This window comes from Salmo salar, chromosome 27 (assembly GCF_965601325.2).
Source record: "Salmo salar chromosome 27, fSalSal1, whole genome shotgun sequence".
Taxonomy (NCBI): Eukaryota; Metazoa; Chordata; class Actinopteri; order Salmoniformes; family Salmonidae; genus Salmo; species Salmo salar.
Window position 1 is genome coordinate 9939166 of NC_138317.1, and position 25537 is coordinate 9964702.

The window sequence follows — 25537 nt, forward strand, 5'->3', positions numbered from 1 at the left end:
AAGTGTCTGGTGACACGGCGAGGGACAAAGATGCTTTGCATCAGCAGCAGCTGTCATAGTTGCTAACCTAGCCTAGCTTCTGACAGGCAAAGTCAACTGTCCCTGAGGGGAGTAGGCTCAAGTTACCAAACAAACTCTGATCTAAGGTCACTTAAAAAATTAAAGGAAAGGTTCACCCATTTTTTAATGTTATATTGTTTTTGTGCGTCTGAGTGATGTTATATTGATTTCCCTGGGTCATGTCATGTTTTCATGTATATCTGAGTTATTTGCGTTCAAGCAGGCAGAAATTTAACCGGTATAACGTATCATTGTAATAGTCTATCACTACACTGGAAGTTAATAGGAATATGATTTTTAGAAGACGTTATCATATATGTCAGATTTCAATACTGACCGATGTCATAACCTGGGAGGATGTCTTCTCTCGAATGAGCCATTGATCATATTTTAGCGATATTCCTACCTCGAGAATTTGTAATTTAACGGAGGATGTAGCACATTTTTCCTATTTGTCGGCCACTTTAGTCCAGGGTGCATTGCATGGTGCCGTTGCCAGAGAGACTATAGAAAGGAGATCCAAAGAATGAAGGAAACATATAACGCCCCACCAAGCAGATTGTCAACCAATCGCGTTCACATTGTCATGCTGCGTTGCGCGGTTGCTAAGTGTATATGCGTATTTTCCTCAAAGTACATAATGTCACAATTCCAAAGCTATACGATACTAGAGATAGCAAGTTAATTTTATCACATCTCTGAAAATATTTAGAATGTTGTACTTCTTGTTGATGAAATTCTTGCTAATGTTGCGTTTTTGAGCTATCGCCCAATAGACTACCATTCAATTCTTGGGAGTCTAGGAGGGCACCCAAGATTATTCCCAAAATTGCCCAGAATGCACCCTTTGACGTAGCATGGGCAATGTTTCCCATCTCCTCAAAAGTATATTTGCCGTTGCGAATGTTAGACCTCCATCTGTTGTTTAGGCTATTTTACAGATAACTAGCTACGTTACATGCTGAAATTGTCTTTGGTATTATTGTTTGTAGCTACCAGCCCATAGAGAGAGCATTGCATTGTGGATTTTGTAGTCAACTTGAGCTCCAACAGATTTCCTCAATGATTTTCCATGTCGCTACCAAACTTTAATTATGATGCCAAAATGAAACACTGTAAATTAAATGAGTGGTTTTGGGTGGATTTTATCTTTAAGGTTAGGATTTTAGATTAGGTAACTTGATCCTAGCTCTGTCTATTCTGCCCAAAGGTAACTTCTACCACAAGCTTCGCAAGTGTTTTTGTCGTCACACTTCTTTGCAGGTCTTAAGTGGACTTTTGAGTTGTCAGTCTCAAGGCTGAATTGAAATGAAAGCAGAGCCCCTTCCCCATTGTTGCTACAAGGCAGCCGCTGTGCACCTGCTAGTTCTGTTTTCACTTCAACAGCTGGTCCCATACCAGTTCTGTTGTTAAGCTCTTAATGTTTGATGTTAAGACATGGGTAGAAAGTCTGAATCGGTACGACTAAAGCCACATTGATACGGTATGGAAATGCAACAGAAGTACACAGTGAGCTATCCAACGTGGTTGTCCTGCTTTCAAAAATGTACCTGTTAGCTCAGTGTAACGTTGGCATGAGCCACGAACACGAGGCTCCTAGTCACCGGTATGAGTGTTTTTGTTCAACGTCAGCTGTCGTAGGAAACAAATGGCTAAATGAATAGTTGTGTGACAGTGAGAGGTGTGAGTTGAATGTGTTCAGGCGGTTGCTCCAGTGTTTGGTCATGATTTGTTAAAGGGGAGTAGCTGAACTTTATCTACTGTACTCGCTGTGTCCACATGACTGCAACCTGCACCTGCAGACCTGCTTTCGTTTGGGCTGGCGGTATGCTTGTAGGTACGTATGTAGGCCTATCTGTTCCTGCAAGTGTAGCACAGGTGGTGTTAATCGCTGTTCACCGTTTTGTGTCGTTAGATAAGATACTGTAAGCTTTTATTTTCTGTTTCCACAGGGATGAGTGTTTTTTAAATATATATTAAAAAAAAATGTACAGGACATAAAACCCAACAAACAATGGCGTCATTGTCGGATCTATTCAGCATGACACATCTCATATAGCTGCTGAGCGCTCCAAGCTTTGAATCACTGGTGCATGTTTATCCTTCCCTCAACAGCTTGTTCTGGCAGGAGATATGACGCCTTTGTTTTACAATGTTAATTGAAAATGGTGCGGGTACTATTTCACCCAGTGTAATTGAATCCCAGATCATGGGGCAGCCATTTGCGCCGGGTGCTCCGCGTACGGCACCACCTTTGGGATATTTGACATATGGTGGAGATGGCGTGGAGCTTTCCGTACCCCATTTGGAATCGGACACAGGAGTCCATTGTCTAGAACCAGCAGTTAGCTTACACAAGGACCATGAGTAAAATAAGCAGCAAGGTCAAAAGTGTATATTTTAATCCAATCATATGAGCTTTTTATATCAGTTTTAACATAAAGAAATAGGTTTTATTAGTCTTTATTTAGTTTTAATGGTTTGTGTTTTGGTCATGGGTTGTTAAAATCATGTTTTGTCATGAGGATAATATTGATGCTTGTCCTTGTACTCAATTTTGTGTGTGTGTGTGTGTATGGAGTAAAGTATATTTTAAATGAATTGTGTAGTTTGGATGGTGTGGAACCACCTGTGAGATGGGGTGGGACAGCTTGGAGGTGAATGTGTGCATGGATTGCATCTGTGAAGTGCACAGCAGGTATGCAAACGGTCTTGTGTGTGTTTGCCTGGTAGTCTCATTGATGCCACTTGGTCTTGACTTGTTGTCCTGTAATCCACTAACCCTGATTTAGCTTCATCTATCCCTCTCAATACACCGGACAGACAAACGCTATTACACAAGCCCACTCGCGCACACACATGTGCGCATTAACACACACATTCACAAATACACACACGTTCCTCACAGCGTTACTGACTCTGATGCCTCACTCCCATATAAGGCCAGTCCGCATTGGCCTTAAATAGACTGCATAATTCTGACAAGACTCCGTCTCCTCTCCAATTAGCTCTGAAATCTACTGACAATCTGGGTGAATTCCATGACCATTTCAAGCCCACATTGTTGCGTCTGACGACAACTACAGAACCGCAATACCTCTTGTAAGACCGCACATATCCCTAAATCTCATTAAACACTCTCTCTTTAAACTTAATAATGACTTCCCATCACCTGTTACTACCTCAATTCCAGGTACAGATAACACTACAGCTTAAAACCTGTGTAGGGTGACAAACTTGCTGTCCTCAGCTGCAAAGCTGATGTTGCATGGAGTGTCAATAGCAAGGCTTTAACCTTACGTCAGGAGAGGACACTCAGCCTTTGATTCTGCTACTTTTCACAATCACTGATTCAGGGTCAGCTTTCCCTTAACCCAGTCTGAACCATAACTACTACGAGCTAAACAAATGGACAACAAACCCTGATCTTGGACCAGTTGTAGAGAGCAAAATAACCACACATCTGTGAGTAGTATCCAGTGTTGCCGCCACTGACCTTACCTGACCTCACTGTCTCTCTCGTGTGCCCCCCCCCCCCACCGCGTTCTCTCAGTACAGCACTAATGACCCCAGTTATGACATGAAGTTGCTACAGGCTGATTTTGAGGTCAGTCGTTGGAGGCACAGGCCGACACTGGCGCTCAGTGGAGTACCAGTCACCCAGATGTGAGGGGCAGATAAGACCTCTTCTCGGTATATCTGTGTCATGCCACCTGGGTGTGGCACTTCATGATAGGCTTACTGGTAGACTTGGCCAACATAAACAAGGCTGCATGAGAGGGTAGCCCCACTAGCTACCCCCTCAAAAGCTCATGCATGAGTCAGCAGGACTATAGTGCAGGGGTTCCCAAACTTTTTCACTCTGAGGGGGGCCCCCTTCCAGCATTGGGGAACATCCCATGTATATTTCTATAGGCACAGGCGCAGTTCATGACACAAACTGTTCACACCCCTCTTGTTGGTCAAGAGAATTTAGCAGGTTTAAAGCTTATTTTCTTGCAATTCTATACATATTGCCATGCCTAATGTGTATTCGTGATATTCGAGTGAAAGAAAAATTACGACAATATCGACTGGCAAAAAAAAAGAAATGAAAAAACTTTAGCTGACATGGGCTAGTTGATCTGGACATTTCTGACAAGTCATAAATATCTCTCTTAAGGTATGCAGTGACCAACATGACAAGAGAAACGGATGATGCTCTACCTAATTTTGCAATTGCAACTTGTGCATTCTACAAGAGTACATTTTTGAAGCCGGACTGAGTTCATAAAATTCCAGAGAAAAAAAAAACAGGTTTTGGGCTTTAAATGAGGGTTTGGCATTAGAGTAAGCGTTGTGGTTAGGGTCAGTTTTAAAATGTGATTTTATGACTGTGGCTATGCCAGCTAGTGACCACTGCAGAGCTGCCTACAGAACAACATTCATGACGGGAAAAACGTTAACCTGCCAGTTGGTAGCTTAGCTGGATAGATTCCCATTGCGTAACACTGGCAGTTCTTTCTCCTCTGTTTAACTCTCTCTGATGACAAGATCTTACTGCTGCTTTGTGCATGACCCGGTTGGAACTCTACTCATTCGCCGTAATACAGTGCTTACTGTGGCTTCCTTTCTCTCTCTGCACTCAACGATGATTCACTCCTATCTGTGTCTCGGTTTATAACTCTGGTCCTCCCTCTGCAGAGAGGGTGTAATTATGGGCTGTGTGTGTGTGTGTGTGTGTGTGTGCAGTGGCAAGATCTATTGTGTGAGCTATGAGGCAATGGCTTAAGAGTGTGGGCGAGGGCGGAGGAGAAGAGATTGAAGGAGCGAGGGAGTAAAAGTGGCTGGTGAAAAGAAAGAGACAGGGAAAAGGAGGTGCAGTGGGAGGAGAAGTTTAGTAGAAGATACCATTTAGGGAAGTCATTAGATTTGTGGAGGGAGAGAACCGTGTTGAGGACATTTTGAAAGAGCTAGGGAAAAGGAGGGATTGATGAAGAGAGGAGAAGCAGTTGAAGGATGAAGAGAGAATGGAGTAAAGGGAGGGAAGAGGAAGTGTAAAAGACGAAAAAGGATAGGCAGCCGTTAACACCTTGATCCTGTTCCCCCCAGTCTCGCCCCTCGGCTTCGCCTGGCGACGCGACACGGTGCAACACGGTGCTCCTTCCCAGCTGACTCAGACTGATCTTCACGCACTCTGTTCTTCCCACACTCTCATGCTCCTTTTTCACGTCTTCTCTCTATCATTCAACCCTCACCCAGTGTCATCGTCCTCCTTAGCCCTTTTCCTCTTTTTACAGTAGTTTCGGTTTCCAGTTCTTGTTCATTGAGTTCACACCATTGTGGTTCCTGTCAATGGGTTCTACTATAGTTCAATGTGGTCAGTTCAATATTGACATCTGTTTACTTTACTGAACTTTCCATTTGAGTTCATTTAAGTTTAGTTCATTGTGTCAATACGTTCTATTGTAGTTCAATATACACTACATGACCAAAGGTATGTGGACACCTGCTCGTCGAACATCTCATTCCAAAATCATGGTCATTAATATGGAATTGGTCCCACTTTTGCTACTGTAACAGCCTCCACTCTTCTGGGAAGGCTTTCCACTAGATGTTGGAACATTGCAGCCACAACAGCATTAGTGAGGTCGGGCACTGATGTTGGGTGATTAGGCCTGGCTCGCAGTCGGTGTTCGAATTCATCTCAAAGGTGTTCAATGGGGTTGAGGTCAGGGCTCTGTGCAGGCCAGTCAAGTTCTTCCACACCGAACTCGACAAACCATTTCTGAATGGACCTCACTTTGTGCACGGGGGTATTGTCATGCTGAAATAGGAAAAGACCTTCCCCAAACTGTTGCCACAAAGTTGGAAGCACTGAATCGTCTAGAAAGTCATCATATGCTGTAGCGTTAAGATTTCCCTTCACTGAAACTAAGGGCCTAGCTCGAACCATCAAAAACATCCCCAGGCCATTATTCCTCCTCCACCAAACTTTACAGTTGGCATTATGCATTGGGGTACGAAGCGTTCTCCTGGCATCCGCAAAACCTAGATTTGTCCGTCGGACTGCCAGATGGTGAAGCGTGATTCATCACTCCAGAGAATGAGTTTCCACTGCTCCAAAGTCCAATGGCGGCGAGCTTTACACCACTCCAGCCGATGCTTGGTGATCTTAGGCTTGTGTGCAGTTGCTCGGCCATGGAAACCTATTTCATGAAGCTCCATACGAACAGTTCTTGTGCTGATGTTGGTTCTAGAGTCAGTTTGGAACTCGGTAGTGAGTGTTGCAACCGAGGACAGACTATTTTTACTCGCTTCAGCACTAGGCGGTCCCGTTCTGTGAGCTTGTGTGGCCTACCACTTTGCGGCTGAGCTGTTGTTGCTCCAAACGGTTCACTATAACAGCACTTACGGTAGACTGGGGCAGAAATTTGACTAACTGACTTTTTCGAAAGGTGGCATCCTATGACGGTGCCACGTTGAATTGAGCTCCTCAGTAAGGGATTTCTACTACCAATGTTTTCCTATGGAGATTGCATGGATGTGTACTTTATTTTCATATACCTGTCAGCAATGGGTTTGGCAGAAATGGCCAAATCCACTAGTTTGAAGGGGTGTCCACATACTTTTGTATATAAAAGTTACTTGTCAATGTGACTCAGCTCAAGTTACTTTAAATCTATAGTTAACATGATCTTGTTTTAATTTTAGCATTGTTCAGGGTAAGTCGATATAACTCCCCTTTTCATTGTGGGTCGGTTTTGTTTACTTCTCTTCTGTTTGAGTCCAATGCCCAGTCAGTGTACAGAATGCAGTTTAGTTAAATGTTATTTGGTGCAGCTGAATGCCGTCTGATTAAATGCGATCCCAAATCCTATTCACTTTGTTTTATTGACCTGAAGGCCATTGCTTTATTCATCTAAGGACAATACATCATTCTGTCCATGCTGACACAGTTAGATAATAAACACACATACATGCATGAATGCATGCATCCCCCACACACACCACACACACACACACACACACACACACACACACGCTAGGGCTGTGACGATATCGCAATATTTTTTCTATAGCAAACACAAAGCAGACATACAGTGCAATTCTTTGGTCTTTTAAAAATCTGCTGTAATTTAACTTGGAAAATACATGTGACTCTGGATGATGACGTGTTTGTTTCCAACATTAGGCCTGTTTTTCAAAATGCATTTGCTTTGTGTTTTTGTTTCCTTGCCACGACACTAACGAGCATCGCGATACTGCTTCCGTCCCGGCCCTAGCACACAATCACACACACACTCACACACTCTGTCCACCGCTGAGTCGCTGACAGATAATCATCTCAAAATTCCTGAATTAAAGATCCATTATGACCAATAAACACCGTGTCAAACTTTGACCTGCTGTACAGTTACTGTATGTGTCACCTGTGGTAATGGTGATCCATATAAAGTGTGTCATAGAACAATGAACTGAAAGAGATCCAAGGGCGATATTGTTTAACAATTCTCTTAAAGGACCATACCGACAACAATAACTTGGCTAGCTTCAGAATGTTCCTGCTACAAACCTCTATCACTTTGTTTAGGTAGCTAAGCCTGCTAGGCACGCTTCTACCTTCTAGCCTGTATTCTGGTGCCTACATGGCCATGCTTCACAACTAACGATAAAGTAGGTTACTTACTAATTTGTGTTCGGAAGTTAGGATAAGGGTCAAGGGTCGGTTTAGAGTGTAGTTAATTTAGTTACTGGTTACAAATGGCATTTGTGGTTTTAAAAACCTACAATCTTTTTATTTTCTTGAGCTTCAAGACTAAGGAAGGAAGGATAGGACACATTTGAACGGGGCCTGGGTTTTAAATGAACTGGGCCGTATACACTAGGCACCAAACGGAACAAAACAAATTGAAACAGAGATGGACTACCTTAACCTGTCCAATACGAAACACCGGTTTTCGTTTTCCGTTGCAAAGGGTTTTGCTACGCTGTGTAATTTTACCCAGTAGGAACACTGTGTTCCTGGCCTTGCGGAAGGCCGGAAGGGAGGGAGGGAAGCGTGTCTGTCCAGTTAACTGTTTTCTTCCTGTTGCTCTGACTGCAGGCCCTGTGGCTCCACATGCAGGGGTGAGCTCCACTCCACTTCCTGTTTCTAAGTGAACGGCAGCGTGCGAAACGTAGCGTTATCACAGTTTTGATACCAGCCTAGCCACAATTTATAGGCTTTCAGATCTAGGGAAGGATACTGACAGAGGAAGTGTGTGTAAGAGGGAAAGAGAGGGGATAGAGAAAGCGTGTGGATTAAGACCCTTTTCAACAGATTTTTAGAGCAGGTGTGGTACATCAGCTCCCGAGTGGCGCAGCGGTCTAAGGCACTGCATCTCAGTGCAAGAGCTGTCACTACAGACACCCTGGTTCGAGTCCAAGCTCTATCACAACCGGCCGTGATTGGGAGTCCCATAGGGCGGCGCAAAATTGGCCCAGTATCGGACGATCATTATAATAATATTAAACTTTGATACGTTGGCGAGAACTAAATTGGTACATCGGGATTTCTCTTAGTGTTTGTGTGTGAGTATTACAGTATTGGTGTGATAGCATATCTGAGTGTGTGCTGCTTGCACAGCGGGGCTTGAATACAGTGTGACTGTTTACATGTGCGTCCTCTGTCCAGTTAATGAGTATACTGTATATCTGTTGGTGGTTGTGTGTTTGTGTATCCAGTGCATTTGTGTTTCGTGCAGGCCTGTATGTTTGCTTTGTGAGTGAGGCGGCAGAATCCGAGCCCTCTCATTATCTGGCCATAGGATAGATAGAGGATGGAGGGGACTCCTGTTTGTTTCTCTCCTCTTCCCCCAATCCCTTCTTATCTCTCTCACCTCTCTCACCTCTCTCTCTACTCTCTCTCTTTCCACTCATCTCTTTTTTCCCCACTGGACCCAATCCCTTCTTACCCTCCCCGCTCCCTCTCTCTCCTGTCTTTCCCTCATCTCACTCCTCACTCAGTTACGCTCCCTTATTTCCTTTCTCACACCCTCCCTCAAAGGTGCTTTGTTGACATGACAATGCATTGTGGCCAATGAGGAGGAGGAGGCTGTGTACAGAGCCAGCCATCAACAGGAAACGTTGACACTAATACAGACATTGGCATGAAAACGCTCAGGCACCATTAACACACTTGCCCTCAATCTCTGTACTCCTCTCTGTTTGTCCATAACGTCTGTTTTTTTTGCTGGTCGGTCAGCACCTCTCTCTTCCCTTTCCCACACATTTCTCTGATTCCCATGTCTTCCCATGTTAGGTCTTTGGTCTCTTTCTCTCTCTCTCTCTCTCTCTCTCTCTCTCTGTAGCCCCTGTCTTCAACTCTTCGTTTTCTTTCTCCACTTTCCCTCCCTCTACCATACTTCTCTTTCCTCTGCTCCCTCAATCCTGTCCCAAGTTGTTAGCTCTCTCCATACCAGCGGTGTTCTTCAAACAAAGCCCAGCGCCACCGGGTCCTCTAGCTCTCCAGCCGGTTCAGAACTAAACCCCTCAATGTGCCACAACAAGCTCCTTTAAAACGGGACCACCTCTCCTTAACGAACCTGACTCAACGCGCTAATTAGTGCGCCGATTGATCATTTTCCGCATTACTGTGTGGGACAGAATCCCTTTCTTTATTCTTGATCCGCCTCTCCACTCCTCCTCCCTCTTTCTTTATCCTTCTCCCCTCCAAGACCACCCCGGCGCGGCCGTCTTTGTCTTCCGTTCCGTCACTTAGCCAATGGGACGTTCCGTCTCTTAGGGAAACTGCTTAGTGTTTTGGTGTGTGAAGATAGGGAAAAGGACCATGTGGCGGGAAGACGACACAGGGTCATCGGAGGTTGTAGGAGATCTCTCGGACACACACACACCCAACTGCACATGTTAATTGACACAATGGATACTAGAGGTCGACCGATTTACGATTTTTCAACACCGATACCGATTTATTGGAGGACCAAAAAAAGCTGATACCGATTTAATCGGCCAATTTTTTTGTTTTTGATTTATTTATTTAATTTTTTTTACATTTTTATATATATTTCTAATAATGACAATTACAGCAACACTGAATGAACACTTTTATTTCAACTTAATATAATACATCAATAAAATCAATTTAGTCTCAAATAAATAATGAAATATGTTCAATTTGGTTTAAATAATGCAAAAACAAAGTGTTGGAGAACAAAGTAAAAGTGCAATATGTGCCATGTAAAAAAGCTTCCTTGCTCAGAACATGGGAACATATGAAAGCTGGTGGTTCCTTTTAACATGAGTATTCTATGTACCCAGTTATGAAGTTATAGGTTGTAGTTGTTATAGGAATTATAGGACTATTTCTCTCTATACCATTTGTATTTCATAAACCTTTGACTATTGGATGTTCTAATAGGTACTTTTGGTATTGCCAGCCTAATCTCGGGAGTTGATAGGCTTGAAGTCATAAACAGCGCTGTGCTTCAAACATTGCGAAGAGCTGCTGGCATACGCAGGAAAGTGCTGTTTGAATGAATGCTTACGAGCGTGCTGCTGCCTACCACCGCTCAGACTGCTCTATCAATTCATTGACTTAATTATAATAAACACACAGAAATACGAGCCTTAGGTCATTAATATGGTCAAATCTGGAAACTATAATTTTTTGGTGAAATACGGAACTGTTCCGTATTTTATCTAGCGGGAGGCATCCATAAGTCTAAATATTGCTGTTACATTGCACAACCTTCAATGTTATAATTATGTAAAATTCTGGCAAATTAGTTCGCAACGAGCCAGGCGGCCCAAACTGTTGCATATACCCTGACTCTGTGTGCAATGAACGCAAGAGAAGTGACACAATTTGCCTAGTTAATATTGCCTGCTGACATGAATTTCTTTTAACTAAATATGCAGGTTTAAAAATATATACTTCTGTGTATTGATTTTAAGAAAAGCATTGATGTTTATGGTTAGGTACATTCGTGCAACGATTGTGCTTTTTTCGCAAATGCGCTTTTGTTAAATCATCCCCCGTTTGGTGAAGTTGGCTGTCTTTGTTATGAAGAAATGGTGTTCACACAGTTCGCAACGAGCCAGGCGGCCCAAACTGCTTCATATACCCTGACTCTGTTGCACAGAACGCAAGAGAAGTGACACAATTTCCCTAGGTAAAATAAATTAATGTTAGCAGGCAATATTAAATAAATATGCAGGTTTAAAAATATACACTTGTGTATTGATTTTAAGAAAGGCGTTGATGTTTATGGTTAGGTACACATTGGTGCAACGACAGTGCTTTTTTCGCTAATGCGCTTGTTAAATCACCCGTTTGTCGAACTAGGCTGTGATTCAATGATAAATTAACAGGCACCGCATCGATTATATGCAACGCAGGACAAGCTAGATAAACTAGTAATATCATCAACCATGTGTAGTTAACAAGTGATTGTTAAGATTGATTGATTGTTTTTTATATTATAAGTTTAATGCTAGCTAGCACCTTACCTTGGCTCCTTGCTGCACTCGCATAACAGGTAGTCAGCCTGCCACGCAGTCTCCTCGTGGAGTGCAATGTAATCAGCCATAATTGATTTACCGATTTGTTATGAAAACTTGAAATCGGCCCATATTAATTGGCCATTCCGATTAATCGGTCGACCTCTAATGGATACGCATCACACGCATGCGAATACAAATGTTCACCAATGTGCCCACATACAGTGTTTGATACAAGCCCACCTCTCACAAACACTTTTCTCACACACTGTAATTGAGACATGAGCCTTCTTCCCCTGTCTCCCAGTTGGATGGTCACTCTTGGTAGTCCTTTCCCATCGCTCTGTGTTTTGCGTGACTGCGACTACACTGAGCACACCCAATACAATGGCGTCCGCTCTCTGACTCTCACACACCATAACAAGGGCCTGAGATAAGCACTAGCTAGCTCGCTAATAATGCTAACTAACTCTGCAAACGCTCTGAATTTCATCCTTATCTGGGCCTATATGGCCTTACATTGAAACCCATACACACACACACACACACACACACACACACACACACACACACACACACACACACACGGGTGGTTAACAATGTAGGTGACCTTTGCTCTCATAAATCAAAAGTAAAACTCAGTCCCATGGTGGGGAGTCACTGAATCCTGGTAACTGTCCGTTTTGACCACTATTCCTCCTAGGGCCAGTTTTTGCCAGTAAACTCAATGGGTAAAATGATGACTTACTCAGGAAGAGCTGATCCCAAGTCAGCCGTTAGAGTGAACGTTACCATGAGCGTCATTGTGTAATGGACACCCATCTCTCAGCAGGCATTGTAGTAAACGCCCCTGAGGACCTGATAGGCCATAATTGCAACTTTTATGAGGTCAGGTCAAGTGCCTGACTAGAAAGGGCAGGGGCGGGGGCCTAATTGTAGAGTAACCATGGTGACAGGGAACAGCTGGGTTAAAATGAAAGCCTGTGTTACCTTGGTTATCTCCAGTGTCACCCTGTATTTTTGTATACTCCACATTCCACTCCTCATTTTATTGCCTTGTTTTTTTTCTCGCCTTCGTCTTTTCCCATCCTCTGACCTAGTGTTTTCTCGCTCCCTCTTTTTTTTCTTCTCACGGCCCTTAATTCTGTTTATTTCTCCCTCACTCTCACACACCCCTTGTACCCTCTTAACCATCTCCTGCCCTCTCTAGTGGTCCGTCTCTCTCTCTCTCTCTCTCTCTCTCTCTCTCTCTCTCTCTCTATTTCTCTCTCTCTCTCTTTCTCTCTCTCACTCTCTCGTTCAGTCTCCCTCGCTCCCTCCCTCTCTCGGTCTCACCCTCCCTCTCTCGGTTTCACCCTCCCTCTCCCCCCCCCCCCATTAACCTGTGATTAAGTAAGGGTTCTAAAACCAAAGGGGTTTACATAAGGGGCCGACAGCCTTGTCTTTCTCTGTTTCCTCCCCCCATTCCCACCGTCCATAGAGGCCTTCTTCTCTGTGCCGACAGCCCCCCCCCCCCTTCTGTCCACAGTCACAGTGCTACTGCAGTAGGCAGCAGTGGGATAGAGGTAACTGCTGCTGTATTAGACCTGTTGAGGAAATGTACTGGGCCCGTCTCTGAGCTACAGTGCATTGAAAAAGTATTAGCCCCCTTTTCAGATTTTTCTCTATTTTTGCGTATTTTTGATCCTGTATAATATCAGATCTTTAACAAAAAACCTAATATTATATAAAGGGAACCTGGGTGAACAAATAACCAAAAAAAAGAATACTTATTTAACAAAGTTATGCAACACCAATGCCCCTGTGTGAAAAAGTAATTTCCCCCTTACACTCAGTAACTGGTTGTGCCACCTTTGGCTGCAATGACTCCAAACAAAGACTTCCTGTAAAGTTATTGAGTGTAAGGGGGCAATTACTTTTTCACCCAGTACCATTGGGTGTTGCATAACTTTTATGAAATAAGTATGTTGTATTATTTTTTTCACTCAGGTTCCCTTTTATCTAATGCTTTATTTAGTTGATCATTTAGATCTCATAACGTTCAGTATCAAAATTATGCAAAAGTTGAGAAATGATTTTCCCCCTTTCGAATTTTTTCACAGCACTGTATACCATTGCCTGGGTGCCTCAGCTCCTCTGACTCTGTCACTGGTCTCAGTGTCACACACACTCTAACAAGGACTGACACACACCACCATCACTACACTAACATGACACTTGCCCTGAGGGGAGGAGGGAATCCTCTACCCATATTTTGAGACGGCACCATAGGAATCAATGGGTGAGTGAGAGAGAGTCAGGTCAACAGGGGCAGCTTGGCTATATCCCAGGGTTGTTCAGTAGTCACAAAACGGTGTGAAATGGGGGAAAGAGTACTTACTACCTCTACTTGTCCAATAAGAAACGCTTGTTTTCCTTTCCCGTTGCAAAATGTTTGAAACCATTTTGCTGTGCTGTGCACTTATGAACACTTTTTACATTGACATTTTAGTTATTTAGCAGACTCTTTAATCCAGAGTGACTCAGTTAAATCAAATTGTATTTGTCACATGCGCCGAATACAACAGGTGTAGACCTTACAGTGAAATGCTTACTTACAAGCCCTTAACCAACAATGCAGTTTTCATTGAAAAAAATTAAAGTAACAAATAATTAAAGGGCAGCAGTAAAATAGCGAGGCTATATACAGGGGGTGCCGGTACAGAGTCAATGTGCGGGGGCACCGGTTTTGAGGTATTATGTACATGTAGGTAAAGTTATTAAAGTGACTAAGATAATAAGAGTAGCAGAAGTGTAAAAGAGAGAGAGGGGGGGGAGGGGGGGGCGCAATGCAAATGGACTGGGTAGCCATTTGATTAGATGTTGAGGAGTGTTATGGCTTGGAAGTAGAAGCTCTGGTACCGCTTGCCATGCGGTAGCACAGAGAACAGTCTATGACTGGGGTGGCTGGAGTCTTTGACAAAAATTGTAGGGCCTTCCTCTGACACCGCCTGGTATAGAGGTCCTGGATGGCAGGAAGCTTGGCCCCAGTGATGTACTGGGCCGTACGCACTACCCTCTAGTGCCTTGCGGTCGGAGGCCGAGCAGTTGCCATACCAGGCAGTGATGCAACCCGTCAGAATGCTCTCGATGGTGCAGCCTTAGAACATTTTGAGCATCTGAGGACCCATGCCAAATCTTTTCAGTCTACGCATTCATCTTAAGATAGCTAGGTGAGACAACCACATATCACAGTCGTCGTAAGTACATGTTTCCTCAGTACAGAAGTAATCAGCAAAGTCAGTGCAAGTAGACGACCCAGGTAAAGTTGCCCTGGCTTATCTATGTTTGTACACTGTGGTGAAATGGCAGAGTCTCTCCACTGGTGCCTGCCCAGGTACTTTTGACCTGTTTTGACAGACACTGTCAGGCGGTGTACGGTCAACCTAATGGGGCATGTGGGTGCACTGTTGAGGTCTCTCCTATTTTGACACAGTTCTGTCAGATAGGCCCCCCTGTTATGACACTGTACACACACTGTAATGACTTGGCCTCCTGAGGTCATCTAGTTGACAGGCAGCAGGGCAGTAGACCTGGTCCCGTTCATCAGGCACCGAATGGATGAAAACAGACACACGGGGAGAGGGACTTCTTTGGCTTGTCCAATGAGGTACCCGCTTTCACTTTCATTTGCAAAGTGTTTTAAAACGTTGGTGCCTTAATGAACATGACCTTAGTTTTCCTGCTGGCTTGACCTCCAGGTGAGGCCTATAATGGTCTACTGGGTTTCTTCATGAGATGATTTTGTTCCCTTTACTGAGCTGGATGAGCTGCATGCCCTGGAGAGCACAGTCAAACTGCAGGACTGTTTCCTGTAAACAAGGCCGCCTGGTGTGTGTGTGTGTGTGTGTGTGTGTGTGTGTGTGTGTGTGGTGTGTGTGTGACCCCTGGCTCTACCTTTGTCTCTGCCCTTGCTAAGAAATGTTTGTCACTCACCACCTCTCTCTCCCTCAGTCTCTCTGTGTCCTTGACGAAGGTGTTGATGTGTGTGACGTAAGCGTAGCTGTGTTCTAAATGTGAACGGGTCTACTTGTTGTCAGGGCCTGTGGTGCCTTGTTCTGTAGCCTTGTGACTCGACGGGTGTTCCTCATGCCAGTCTCACCACTGGTTTATTATCACTCTCTGTCTCGGTGTCTCTCTCGTGTCCGTCCCCACGCCCTTTCCTCCGTCGCTCCTCGTCCTCCCTCACGGTGGCTGTGTCAGTCAACAAATCAGTCTATTCAGGGGCTTTTTTACAGCTATACTCTCGTTCTGCATGAACAATGAATAGGAGAGCGTTCTCCGAGCATAATATTTCAGGAATTCATTTTGCCATGACCTGAAATGCATATCAAAGCCTTTCTCATACTCTCTGTAACCTCTACCGCTTAACCAGGTAGAAGTTGCCCTTAGTCACGATCACTGATCTAGGATCATATTACCCTCCCCTAATCATAACCTTAACCATTTAGGGCCGCAAACCTCAGCACTGAACTTAGATCAGTATTCCTAGGGGTAACACTCCTCTGATCTACTCCATCTATTCATTTGTCACCCCAGTGTACCCTCTTCAGCCCAACCCTGACTCCTGTGTGAGTTCCAACTACAGTCTCTCCGCAGGCCCATCCTGCTGTAATCTCTTAACAGCGCCTTCGTCCCACTGGACGACCGTTGTAGGGAGCCTTTTACTACCCCTGTCAAAACGTGCTCCCTCCCTCATCCCACTCTGCATGGTTGGTTTGTAAATGCCTCCCTGTTGCCTTGATTGCGGACCGTGGATGTTGCAAACACTATTCTCTATGCCACACAGAGTGTTCGGCAGACTCCCTTTTTGAAATAGGCCTATATAAATTGAACGGCGTCACAAAAATTCAAGTAATGATGCACACGACAATGTTATCGTCATGGACGGTTTGTTTCTTGAACCGTAGGCTACAGTATCTCTCTCCGACTTGTCAAAGATGGTATTAACACCCCCTCCTCCCCCCCTGCCCCCAGTGCCTTCATTAGCTCTGTGTGTGATTAGCCATGCTCTAATGATGCAGACTTCCACTCTGTCTGGGAGTGCTTCTGCCTGGTTGACCCAGGGATTTTAACCTCTCACTGTCTGAAAATAAGTGTATTCTATTAGCAGCAGGCTTTGTTAGGCTCCAGACTCCGTCACTATCTCTTTCTGTGTGTCTGCTGTTATAGAGTGTGACGCGTAGACCTATATGTTTACCTAGTGACGCCATTGGATTGGCTTCATGTTAGCTCTTTAACTTTTTTTATAACTGATCCTGTTGCAGTTTGTGTTGTGTAGCTCGTAATGGCTACAGTTTACTGAGAAGAGGGAGAACTGCGATAAGAGCAAATGGGCCTAACTGCTGAATTTGTTTTCTGTCACTGTGGGTTTAGGCCTGTATACACTCTGTAAATAGAACCATGTTGCCCCCTAACTGTAGAATGTGGTATTACAGGGACCTTCTGTCATTTGAATGAACCTGGAGAGAATAATCGAGGCTTTGTGTAAATTAGCCTTAGTTTTTGTGCTACTCAATGTCCCTCCAGTGTCTAAAACATACTCCATTAAACTATGCCACAGGTTACACACTAACAATACACTATCCTACTGTACTAGTGGGATTCAACGGAACTCTATAACCCCTTTTGTATCAAACTCTCTGCCCCCCCCCACGACATCAGATCCTGTTCTCCCCCTTTTTTCACTTTTTCCTCACTTGCAAGCTGGCATATTGAATAGAACAGTATGGAGCAGGGAAAGACAGGAAGTGTTTGTGCTTATAGCAGCAATGAAGGGGTCGCGGGTTCACTGTGCCACTGCGGAACTGTGGGGGGGGGGGACCTGTGAGGATGCGTCAGGGCCACACAGCTGGTGACTAGACTGGACACGAATAGAATGTATTCCATTAAGTGTATATACTTGTGCGCTCAATTTGAGTGCTCAGACGAAGTACACGGAATGGAACATGACCAGCTGTGTGGCCCATTAGTACGTTGTTTGCGATTTTCTCTTTGAACCATTTTGCTTAGGTTTGCCTCTGTGTGTATAATATTGCTATTAGCCTACTGTATTTGGAGACTTGTATTTCAAGGGCTAGTTTGAGCCACAGTTATGCGGACAGCAGCGCAGGAAGGAGGAAGGTGCAGGGAAAAAGCAGAGGATAAGACGGGTAGAAGATGGAGGGATGCCAGCCGAGAGCATGGGTGAGCGGAAGGCAGACCGACAGAGAAACAGAAGGACAGGGAAAGAGCTGTACTGACAAGACATGCCAAGGCCAGTTAAATCATGTTCCTGCTGTTGCTGTCTGTCATCCTCTTCCTCCCTCTCATCCACCTCTTCCTCAGGCTGCCGTCATTATCATGTTTCCTGTGGGTTATTTTAAGATGGAAAAGGAAGACGACAATGATTAAAAAAAAAAATATGGAGCATGGGGGAAATTTCTCCACACCTTATGTTTGAATAGATAAAATCTAGGCTAATTGTTTTTACTGCAGCGCTTAATGTAGTGTGCGTTTTGTATGTGCATACACCGTGTTCATGCGAGCACAGTCTGTCCCCATGTGCTTGTGCATGGGCTAGGGGTGTTTTTCAGGTAATGGATGTGGGCTTGTGTCGTGTGTGCGCGCGTGGTCTTGTATGTCAGGGTGACCTTGTTGGCAGACTCTCTATCCTACATGATGTTGCAGACTCGAGCAATTGAACGGCCTATAGGGGGAGGAGAGAGGAAACGAGCCTGGGGAAAATAAAAGAATGGAAAGGAGGACAATGAATGAAGTAAAATATGGACTGGTAATTTTGGAATTGGAAGTGCAAACAGCAGGGACCTTCATGACTCTGGTCAGTGGTCACAATTAACCATTTGTGTGTGTGAGATTCTGGTCTCTGTATGAAACAGGTCATTCACAACTAGGGTTGCAAAGGGTCGGAAACGTTCGGGTAAATTTCCCAAAATATTTCCGGAACTTTTCCATGAACTTTGCTTAAATTCCTCAAAAAAGTTAGCTTATAACAGTGAACCTTTTTTGTGGGATACACTTAAGGCAATTCTATTTCTTGTGGCATATTTTGGTTAAACTCTCCCCAATTCAATGGAATTGCAACCCTCTGCATGCACAGTGCACTCTTCCATCACATGTACAGCTGATTCTCAAGATTTTGCACACTAATGAGATGCTATTGAGCCCACACTACTACACTGTCTGAGCCCAGGACTACATGCTTTCTGTTTTGATTACAATACTGGGTGGGGTGAATACATTTTAGATGACATACATGATTTATTTGTTAACTAGTAAATAGCAGCCTACTGCAAAGTGTGTTTTTAAATCATTTCGAACTTGTTAACAATTTCTGATAGTTCGTTTTTTGCTACCGTGTGGGTTTTAGCTTGCTTGATCCTGCTAACTGAGGAATGTTAATTCACCTATTTCCATGATGTTTCATTTTAAAACATTTATCTTACAAAGGAGTTGTTTAATCTAACTGCTTAACTATTTATCTGTACATAGAATTGTATTTGTTTTTTTACAACAACAAAAATGGAATCTTTACAGGAAAATGCCACGGGCGCTATCTGATGTGTGGAGACGTTTCACTGCAGCTAATGTAGAAGAAAAAGCTGTGTACGTTTGCAAATACTGTGCCAAATCATATGTGAAGAATGCAACAGAGCTGCAGAATCATCTGGCCAAGTGCATATAGTTCCCTCAATGCTCACAACCTCTGACAAAAGTCCCTCTACTTCTATTCGAGTTGAAAATGATGAATCAGACACCTTATCGATAGCAACAGCTCATTGTCCTCCTGAAATCAGAAGTTTTTTTTGACTCAATGGAGGAATTTAGTCAGAGAAATGCTGATGAATGTCTTGCTCGAGCTGTGTAATTGGTTCACCACTGATGCTCACAGGCAATGTGTATTGGAAGACATTCCTGAATGTTCTTCGCCCAGCATATACCCCTCCAACCAGATACACTTTATCTATTCATTTGCTGGTGAAGGTCAAGCAAATCATAGAGAAAGCAGACTGTATTGCAGTCAACTCTGATGGGTGGTCGAATGTTTGTGGGCAAGGAATAATTAACTACATCATCTCCACCCCTCAACCAGTATTCTACAAGAGCACAGACACAAGGGACAACAGACACACCGGTCTCTACATTGCAGATGAGCTGAAGGCAGTAAATGACCTCAGAAGGTATTTGTACTGGTGACAGACAATGCTGCAAACATGAAGGCTGCTTGGTCTAAAATGGAGGAGTCCTACCCTCACATCACACCCATTGGCTGTGCTGCTCATGCATTGAATCGGCTCCTCAAGGACATCATGACACTGAAAACAACGGATACACTTTACAAGAGAGCCAATGAAATGGTTAGGTATGTGAAGGGTCATCAAGTTATACCAGCAATCTACCTCACCAAGCAAAGTGAGAAGAATAAGAGCACCACATTGAAGCTGCGCAGCAACACCTGTTGGGGTGGTGTCATCATGTTTGACAGTCTCCTGGAGGGGAAGGAGTCTCTCCAAGAAATGGCCATATCACAGTCTGCCAATATAGACAGCCCCATCAAGAGGACCCTCCTGGATGATGTATTTTGGGAGAGTGTGGTAAGCAGCCTGAAATTCCTGAAACCTATAGCAGTAACCATTGCACGGATTGAGGGAGACAATGCCATCCTGTCTGATGTTCACTCTGCTTGCAGATGTAAGAGAAGAAATCCGTTCTGCCCTGCCCACTTCACTGTTGCTCCAAGCAGAGGAAACTGCAGTTCTGAAATGCATCAAAAAGTGTGAAGACTTCTGCCTGAAGCCCTTACACGCCGCAGCGTACATGTTGAACCCCAAGAATGCTGGCAAGAGCATCCTGTCTGGTGCAGGGATCAACAAGACCTATGGTGTCATCACTACAATGTCTCGCCACCTTGGCCTGGATGAGGGCAAGGTTCTTGGCAGTCTGGCGAAGTACACTTCCAAGCAAGGGCTTTGGAATGGAGATGCAATATGGCAGTCGTGCCAACATATCTCATCAGCCACCTGCTGGAAGGGACTTTGTGGATCTGAGGCTCTTTCCCCTGTTGCCTCCAAATCCCACCAACATCAGCCACCTCAGAGCGCAACTGGTCCTTGTTTGGGAACACACACCAAAGCACGCAACAGGCTGACCAATACAAGGGTTAAAAAATTGGTGGGCATCTGGGCAAATTTGAGGCTTTTTGAGCCTGACAACGAGCCATCCTCAACAAGGTTGGAAAGTGACAGTGAAGATGAGGCCTCAGTCTGATGTTCAAGAGGTGGACATTGAGGAGGTCCAGGGAGAAGACATAGAAGCCTGAGAGGAAGACAACCAAAGCTTTAGTTTGTAGACTATCATTTTACAGATGTATGTTGAAAACGTTTTTGGGAGATGCGATGGATCATTGGGGATCATTCAATATTCCCTTTTGTTTTTCAGTGGAATCATCCCATGTGAAGAGTCAACTCATTTAGTTAAAGTTCAATCCGTAACTAAATTGTTTATATTTCTATTGGAAGGATTTAATCATTTGCAATTATGTCTACTTATAAGGTAAATATATCCAATGCAAAAAACATCTACATTTTAAATGGTATTAATATTGATTTGCATATATTTCCGTTAATTCCCATATTCCCGTTAATACCCACGGAAAGTTTCCACTTGAATATTCCCCAAAATGTGCAACCCTATTCACAACCGGCCATTAGAGTGCAGAGCCTTATAAAATCATTTACTTTTTAGTCATTTAGCTGACGCTCTTATCCAGAGAGACTTACAGTAGTGAGTGCCTACATTTTCATACTGGTCCCCCGTGGGAATCGAACCCAGAACCCTGGTGTTGCAAGCGCCATGCTCTACCAACTGAGCCACATCGGACCAATCTATTGTCTCTCTACCTTCCCTCTATCTCCTTTCTTCTTTCTTCCCTCCTTTCTCTCTATCATCTATCACTTTCCCATTTTTCGTTTGTTCGTTCATTATTTCTTTCTTTCTCTCTCTCTTTTGGTCATTCCCTCTGTATCTCTCTGTGCCAAGCTCGTACAGTAGTCTGACATGTCCATGCCTTCTTTGTCCAATGAGTCACTCTCAATTCCTTGGTTGTTTGGGAGTGTTATGTAGACACACGCGCACACACACACACACACACACACACACACACACACAGCAGTAAACATTTCCTATTCCGGTGGAGGGGCTTTGAAACAGACCCCAGTTAGAGGCCCGGACCTCTTGGCCTCCAGTCTTTTGCACACACTGCTCCGCTCATTCACTCAATGTGCATCCGCCTGTCAAGAGACAAAGTGTGCGCGCCTGTGTTTGTGCGCTTCTGACCTCTGACCTTGGCTATTTCCTTCGATAATCTCATCTTGATAGTGGATTCAACACCCCTCTTAGCTGAGTCTTGCACTTACAGGCAATCAAGCCGAGAGAGGTTAGCTGAGGTAATTACATCACACACCTTTCTTCTGTGTGTGTTTACACGTCTCCTGTATGTGTGTACCTTTTGGCTGTTTCATACTTGCGTACTCTCATCTCATGCATGTCAGTGTAAGTAATGAGACCCAGGAAAAGCTACCTCCCCCCCCCAACAACAAACAAAGTTACACCCACTTCAGAAATGACTGATGTGAGAGTTAGGTCTGCGCACAGATCTGATTTATTTTTGATTAGTCTTTCGTCAACTCTATAAATAAAAAGTTCAGAAGTTCTTTAGAGTTCTGGATAAGTATTGCAGGGATTATTAGTGGTGAGGTTAAGATCAACCGTTTTTGTTAACTATTGAAGATGTCGTATGAAGCATATTTTGACAGTGTTTTGCCTGGCTATGCCACTAGAGTGTAAGGGATTGTGTGTTTGAGTGTTGTGCAACTGTTCACCCCTCACACACATCGGTCTCGTCTGTCCCACGGTGGTGGTTTTAAACTCTTGACCTCAGATTTGTGGCTGTTGCTAAAACATTGACACTTCCCTTATTAGGTCTTTCTCTCTCTAGTTTGTCTCCCTATTGGTTTTCTCACTTTCTATAAGCTACACTTCTAGTTCTCATCTCACGGTTTTGGTTTTTAAGCACGTAGATATGGTGTTTCTATGATTCTGACGTGTGATTGGTGGATTGGCTCTGGGCAGAGAGGACGGTGGGTAATTGAACACTAGAAGTTCCCAGAACAGACTGGCATGTGACAGTCCTAGTGGAAACCACAAGCTGGACAACTGGGGTATCGAACTGTTTCCCCAAAATACTGGTGACTGTGATGTTATGCCCACTGTTACTCTATATAGGCCTGGCCTTTCCAAACTCACGGTCTCTCACACACTCACACACACTATTCATCTCCATGTGATTCTAAATTGGATTCCATGACCTTTTATGCGTTTTGGTGGATCTTGTGTTGGACAGCAGCTGGGTTAGAAGTTGTTGCCACTGTAACATTAGCGTTGACATACAGGAGAACATTTAGAAATGCAATGCATGCACATCCATATTGTGCGCACACACACACACACACACACACACACACACACACAGTTCTCTCTGAGGGCTGAGTAACTCAAGGACCCCCTGCCACGCGGTCTATATCTATTCTACCCCCTGCCACGCGGTCTATATCTATTCTACCCCCTGCCACGCCGTCTATATCTATTCTATCCCCTGTCACGCCGTCTATATCTATTCTATCCCCTGTCACGCTGACTATATCTATTCTACCCCCTGCCACGCCGTCTATATCTATTCTACCCCCTGTCACGCCGTCTATATCTATTCTACCCCCTGCCACGCCGTCTATATCTATTCTACCCCCTGCCACGCCGTCTATATCTATTCTACCCCCTGCCACGCCGTCTATATCTATTCTACCCCCTGTCACGCCGTCTATATCTATTCTACCCCCTGCCACGCCGTCTATATCTATTCTACCCCCTGCCACGCCGTCTATATCTATTCTACCCCCTGCCACGCCGTCTATAGCTATTGTACCCCCTGCCACGCCGTCTATATCTATTCTACCCCCTGCCAGGCCGTCTATATCTATTCTACCCCCTGCCACGCCGTCTATATCTATTCTACCCCCTGTCACGCCGTCTATATCTATTCTACCCCCTGCCACGCCGTCTATATCTATTCTACCCCCTGCCACGCCGTCTATATCTATTCTACCCCCTGTCACGCCGTCTATATCTATTCTACCCCCTGTCACGCCGTCTATATCTATTCTACCCCCTGTCACGCCGTCTATATCTATTCTACCCCCTGCCACGCCGTCTATCTATTCTACCCCCTGCCACGCCGTCTATAGCTATTCTACCCCCTGTCACGCCGTCTATATCTATTCTACCCCCTGCCACGCCGTCTATATCTATTCTACCCCCTGCCACGCCGTCTATCTATTCTACCCCCTGCCACGCCGTCTATATCTATTCTACCCCCTGCCACGCCGTCTATATCTATTCTACCCCCTGCCACGCCGTCTATATCTATTCTACCCCCTGTCACGCCGTCTATATCTATTCTACCCACTGCCACGCCGTCTATATCTATTCTACCCCCTGTCACGCCGTCTATATCTATTCTACCCCCTGTCACGCCGTCTATATCTATTCTACCCCCTGCCACGCCGTCTATATCTATTCTACCCCCTGTCACGCCGTCTATAGCTATTGTACCCCCTGTCACGCCGTCTATATCTATTCTACCCCCTGCCACGCCGTCTATATCTATTCTACCCCCTGCCACGCCGTCTATATCTATTCTACCCCCTGCCACGCCGTCTATATCTATTCTACCCCCTGCCACGCCGTCTATATCTATTCTACCCCCTGCCACGCCGTCTATATCTATTCTACCCCCTGCCACGCCGTCTATATCTATTCTACCCCCTGCCACGCCGTCTATATCTATTCTACCCCCTGCCACGCCGTCTATATCTATTCTACCCCCTGCCACGCCGTCTATATCTATTCTACCCCCTGCCACGCCGTCTATAGCTATTGTACCCCCTGTCACGCCGTCTATAGCTATTGTACCCCCTGTCACGCCGTCTCTATCTATTCTACCCCCTGTCACGCCGTCTATAGCTATTCTACCCCCTGTCACGCCGTCTATATCTATTCTACCCCCTGCCACGCCGTCTATAGCTATTCTACCCCCTGCCACGCCGTCTATAGCTATTCTACCCCCTGCCACGCCGTCTATATCTATTCTACCCCCTGCCACGCCGTCTATATCTATTCTACCCCCTGCCACGCCGTCTATATCTATTCTACCCCCTGCCACGCCGTCTATATCTATTCTACCCCCTGCCACGCCGTCTATATCTATTCTACCCCCTGCCACGCCGTCTATATCTATTCTACCCCCTGCCACGCCGTCTATATCTATTCTACCCCCTGCCACGCCGTCTATATCTATTCTACCCCCTGCCACGCCGTCTATATCTATTCTACCCCCTGCCACGCCGTCTATATCTATTCTACCCCCTGCCACGCCGTCTATATCTATTCTACCCCCTGCCACGCCGTCTATATCTATTCTACCCCCTGCCACGCCGTCTATATCTATTCTACCCCCTGCCACGCCGTCTATATCTATTCTACCCCCTGCCACGCCGTCTATATCTATTCTACCCCCTGTCACGCCGTCTATATCTATTCTACCCCCTGTCACGCCGTCTATATCTATTCTACCCCCTGTCACGCCGTCTATATCTATTCTACCCCCTGTCACGCCGTCTATATCTATTCTACCCCCTGTCACGCCGTCTATATCTATTCTACCCCGTCACGCCGTCTATATCTATTCTACCCCCTGTCACGCCGTCTATATCTATTCTACCCCCTGCCACGCCGTCTATATCTATTCTACCCCCTGCCACGCCGTCTATATCTATTCTACCCCCTGCCACGCCGTCTATAGCTATTCTACCCCCTGCCACGCCGTCTATATCTATTCTACCCC

The 25537-nt window shown here is 44.9% G+C and overlaps 1 protein-coding gene across 6 annotated transcripts in view; it reads left to right on the plus strand.

Moving 5' to 3' along the window:
* Positions 1-25537, plus strand: part of LOC106588461 (microtubule-actin cross-linking factor 1, isoforms 1/2/3/4/5) — a 278087-nt gene that overhangs the window by 72650 nt on the left and 179900 nt on the right. The window lies entirely within an intron of this gene.